At 37.6% G+C, this 5,616-nt stretch overlaps 1 pseudogene; it reads right to left on the bottom strand.

The window, feature by feature from the left end:
• Positions 1-3,025: 3,025 nt before the first annotated feature.
• LOC131896324 (bolA-like protein 2) lies at positions 3,026-3,257 on the bottom strand (annotated as a pseudogene).
• Between the last annotated feature and the right edge of the window lie 2,359 nt (positions 3,258-5,616).

Below are 5,616 nucleotides of genomic sequence, written 5' to 3'. Positions count from 1 at the left end.
TTTAGTGCTGATGTTACAGGTGAGCCACTGAGTTAGCCCTTAAACTCTGACCTTGGGATTCTTGGTATAAGCACAGTGAGAGTTGCTTGAATGAAGACAGTTCTATGGAACGATCATGCAGCAGGAGGAGCTGACACTCTCAGTCTACACAATTTGGGTGAGAATATTGCCACAGGCTGTCCCTAATTTGTTTTCTACCGCTGTGATTCAGGTCCATGGCCAAAAGCTATTTGTGGAAGACAGGGTTTATTTGACTTACATGTACCCATCACAGTCTGTCATCAAGTGAAACCAAGGCAAGAATTTAAGCAATGTAGGAGCCTGGAGGCAGGATTAGAAGCAGAGACCATGGAGGATTGTTGTTTAGATGCTTGTTCCCCAAGGCTCACTCAGCCTTCTTTTTAAAAATATATAATCCAGGACCATCTACTTTGGGGTCACTGTTTACAGTAGACTGAACCCTCCCACACCAATCATTAATCAATACAATGTCCCATAGTCTTCCCTATGGGGCATTTTGGTTGAGCAAATTCTATTATTTGAATGCCCTCTTCCCAGATGACTCCAGCTTGTGCCAAGTTGACAAAAAACAAGAAAACAAACAAAACAAAAAGAAATCATATATGAAATCCTAATTAATTGATAATATGACTTGGTCGTGAGGGTGGACTCCTTAGGAATGGGTTCCTGTCCTTCTAAAAGAGGGCCCCTAATGTCCTTTATGCCTTTGTCATGTTCAGTAATCATGAGATGTGTCAACTATAAACCAGGAAGTGCACCTTCCTATAACATCAAATATGCTAAAGTCTTTATCTTTGATTCTAAGTTTCTGAATATGTGAGAATAAAATGGTTCTTCTTCAAGCTACTCAGTCTATTGTCAGTTTGTTATTGCACTTGGGATGACATCTAAAATAAATATTAAGTCCCCTATAAGATACTGTGTAGAATGTGATCTCATCTGAGGTTTAATAAAAGGAAATAAAATTGGAGACATGGGCTAGGCATTGTATTTAAATGATTCACTATTGACTCCTCAGATTATAGTTTGTGTAATGATTTTGTGCTAATACCAGGAAATAATTAATGTATTTCTGAAGTGCCTACAATTTTTGTTTTGCATACCCAGTACTTCGATAAAGCTAGGTAAATACTGTAAACCTGAGCTATATTCACCTGGGACTTCTGAGAGAATGTGTTGTAGACAGATTTCTAAATTGTATTATTAAACAAAAAGCACAGAGCCAGTATTTGGGTTAAAGCCTTAGAGAGATCAGGGAAATACGAAAAGCCACAAGCTAACCTCACCTCACCAACTCTGAAGCTTCCAAGGAGTGCAACTTCCTGTCTACCCAGGCTTATATGCCTTGCTTTTCTGCCCTCTCATTGGCTCTTAGCCCAGCTACCTCACTTCATCTTCCTACACAGCTCTGTCACTGTCTGTCTGTACAGACCTCCAGGTATCTGTATTTGGTACTGGGATTAAAGGCATGTGTCACCACACTTGGCTCTGTTCCCTAGTGTGGTCTTGAACACACAGAGATCCTGCCTGCTAAGGGATTAAAGGCATGTGCTGCCTGACTTCTTTGTTTACTTAAAATGGCTGGCTGGCCTTTTCTCCTTGATCTCCAGGCAAGCTTTATTTATTAACACACAAATAAAATAGCACCACAATGTGTCACTTACTTAGCCCATGTTTTCCTTGAATTCGTGGATCGCCCAACTTCTGTATCTTCCATGCTAGAATTGTAGACATGCACCTTTAATGTAAGCTGCAAAAGTGATTAAGTAAAAAAAAAAAATCTGATTTAGATACTTAAATAACACCAATATCATTGTCTTTGTTTGTTTTTAAGTTATGGTAGTAACAGCATTCTTTGTCTTTGTTTTTAAGGTTTGGAAAAAAGAGCATTCTAAAGTAGCTCAAGAGATATTTAACTATAGCTCTGTGTACAGATCTCTAGTATACTGGGACCTTGGAAGAAAGCCCACAGGAGTGATAAGTTTAGCAGTCTAACTGATCCTTTGTGGGAGGTGATTGAACTTCCTGATTATGTTCATAATATCTATTCCATAAGGTGGTCAGGTTGCATACAACATATTCATATTTTAGGGCAAGGGTTTTTAAAACAAAACAAAATATTTGAGAAGTGGTAGATGTATAGGTAGTAAATACCTGTGTGGTGAACCCAACATTAACAGGAGGGGAAAGAAACATGGTAGAAAAATTATAAAGTAAGTACTTTGTGTCCTGCACAGTGTTTTGATTTTTCCTACATTTGAATACTTATTTCTAGATTAGAAAAGTTTAAACTAAGAATAAAAGAACGGGAATGCAAATGAAACAGGAGCTCTCGCCGTAGAGATGCACTAAGTGTCATTAAGAGAAATAAAGGCTTTAAGCTCTTTGCTTGAAAAGGAAATTAGAGAAAACATGATACAGTCAGCCAGTAAGAAGTTAGCTTGATGTAATAGGGAAATGCAGTAAGCTGCACACAGAATGCTTTTTAAAATTAGGGCTTACCAACAACAAAAAAAATGGAAAGAAAGCGGTCTAGTTAATTAGAGAACACTGAAGATGAGGCAAAAATAGTCAAGTTCAAAAGAGGCTTATGTGTATGGTCCTTGAGAGACAAAACATCCACATGACCATGGACAGTGAAGAAAGGTAGGTAGAGAGTCTGAGGGGTGTGTACATAAGATGGGCAATGCAGCCTTCAGTTTCGTTTGCAGAATCACAGTATAACCAGAATGAAGTTTAAAAAGAAAATCGGAAAGGAATCTGATTCTTGACTCCAAAATATGTTTAACTCAAATGCATCCTGGAAGAGATTTTATTTCATTTAGTTTGAATCCAGGCTCTGACACTACCTGTGCTATGTGATCCTGGACACAACTTCAAACCTGCCCGATGGGTGTTTCTACTCTAGTAAAATGGATTTAAAGCTTAATTTTTAATATAAAATCATATCCACTTTCTATTTTTTTCTGATTTACAATTTAATAGCTGTTCTGGCCTGGGTCCCTCATTTCCACCCTTCTCGGGTCCACTGTTCCAGGGTTAAAGTTCTCTGCTCAAAGGCATAAATGTGTGGGAGCTCTTTAGCTAAGCACTCATTAACTAGCTGGTGTCTCTGGAGCAGTGGCTTTCCCTAGAACTTAGCCAACACCACCAGGACTGTCATGTCCTCCACCTCTACATACTCAGCCTCCAGATTCCACCAGCTTCAGGAGGAGGTAGATAGAGCTGAGCTCCATGGCCACAGCCTAGCAGGGCCACAGTTCAGTGTGTAATCATATCCTCTCTCAAGGCAAACTTTTGTGTTTATTGGACTCTCAAGGTAAAATTTCCTAAGTGGTAACTAAAACTTGTGGAAAGGCCAATATTAATTGATGGTATCATTCAAGACATGAGAAATTCAAAGTCATTTCCACTTCCTTATGTGACACTCAATGCCACTGTAGGCTGTTTAATTAATTTGAATCACTTCAAGGAACTCAATATGGCTATTATTATTATTATTATAATAATTATTATTATTATTATATATGGTGAAGTCATAGTCATGACACTTTTCTAAATTTATTTTATTAAAATAGTAAAAAATGCATTTGATAGGGTCTTGTGCTATGTTTCGAATCTTGTATACACTGTGAGATATTCAAGGTTAGATGCGTTAAATATGTACCCTTTATAGTGAGAGTATTCAAAACCCCTTCCTCTAGGTTTTTAAAATGTGATACGTAGGTGCTATCTAGAGTAAGCCTGCTGTGTGATAATAAACAAAAAATTGCTTACTCTCACCTCTCTGCAACTTAGCTCACCGATCAGTTTTCTGTGCGTCCTCCTCTTCTTCCGTTCTCCTACTTCCAACTTGTATTATATTTATTTTTCCATAATGAAAATGGCATCCTGGTCCTTAACATGAAGTTCCATCTATGCTGTTGTCAATATCAGGAATATATTCTTTTAAGGATAAAAAAGTACCATTGTATGTTTATACCATATTTCACTTTTCTATTCATCATTTGACCAACATATCAGTTATTCCCATTTTTTACTGTTGTGAATAGCTCTGAACTATGCATGAGGATTCTTCCATTTGATGGCCATGCTGCTGTCATTTCCTTTGGGCTAGTTGAATGGATAGTTAAAATTTTTTTGAGGAATGTCCATAGTTTCCCATAATAGCATAATTTATCTTCCTTCCGGAGGATAACAGGGTTTTTATTTCTCTATATGCTTGCCAGTGCCTGGAATCCTTTCTGTTCTTGATATACTCATAAGAATAAGGTGATGGTCATTTGCTTTTTCCTTGTATGTTTATTTTTATTCAGATCTGCTCAGATTCGTTTTATGTGAGTATGTAGATAGATAGATAGACAGACAGACAGACAGACAGACAGACAGACAGACAGACAGATAGATAGATAGATAGATAGATAGATAGATAGATAGATAGATAGATAGATATACATATGTGTCTGTGCATGAATATGTGCCTATATAACCCAGAGTTTGATGTCAGAAGTTGTCTTCAATCATTCTTCACTTATTTTGAGACAACTTCTCACTGATCCTGGAGCTTTTTGATTGACCAGCAAGACCCAGGCTCTTCCTGTCTCTGCCTGGCCAGTGCTGCAGTTTCAGGCTCATACAACTTTGCCAGAGGTTTTTCACTTGGGCGCTTGGGAATGAACTCAGATTCTCATGCTTGCACACAATATTCTTAACCTACTGAACCATTTCACAAGCCCTCTGCTCAGATTTGACTCCTAGATTCCCAAACCTCTTCTATCCTATAATAACTAACGCCTTACTGTGATTATCAAGTGTTGATTATATACTCAGAGAAAACCCTGTGGAGTATTTGGGTGCCGATGAAGGTGTTTTAAGGAAAACCCTCTTCTCTGTTTACAGAAGTATAAATTAAGTAAAGGCAGTGAGTAACAAGGCTGTGATTGCAGATGCATGCATTGCTACCAGTTGCCCACCATCTCCACTACAGCATGCATGTACCTCCTGAATGTATCTCCAAACAGCCCTCAAACTATGGTATTTAAGCAGGAAAAGCTTCTCTTTGAGCACCCTGTTTGTTTGTGTTTTTTTTTCAACTTAAATATTTTTTTTAACTTTTTGAGAAGCCAAAAACATTTCTTGGAAACTTAACACTCTCACCTGGAAAAAAAATAAAGATTTATCTTCATATAATGCTGCTTCCCACAGACTTCACATCTTCAAATAAGCATGGTAAGGGCACAGCTTGCCTCTCAAATCAAAGTAAAATAAGAAAAAGAAAAAGGAAAAAGAAACGTTTGTGTTGCCAGTGTTTAATGGTCTGCTTTAAGAGGTTAGGCCTTGAATCAAGGAAGAACAATGAAATAGATCCAACCAAACCCATTTAAATATCAATACAGAGAATAATCAGATAGGAAAAGAGAAAATATTTCAGTGCAGGGTTAGAAAATAAACAGTTAAGGCAATTTGTTTTCGTGTGCCTAGAAAAAAGTCCAAGTGTAACAAAAATATTAGCTTAGTAACTACTCTAGCTTAACCTCAAATCTGAGACACTAGGCAAAGGAGAAAGGCTTATAGATATTGTGGTTGTTTGAAAGT

The sequence above is a fragment of the Peromyscus eremicus genome, chromosome 20 (genome assembly GCF_949786415.1).
Source record: "Peromyscus eremicus chromosome 20, PerEre_H2_v1, whole genome shotgun sequence".
Classification (NCBI taxonomy): domain Eukaryota; kingdom Metazoa; phylum Chordata; class Mammalia; order Rodentia; family Cricetidae; genus Peromyscus; species Peromyscus eremicus.
Note: the sequence above shows the minus strand (reverse complement) of the source record. Positions and strands in the feature narration are given on the sequence as shown.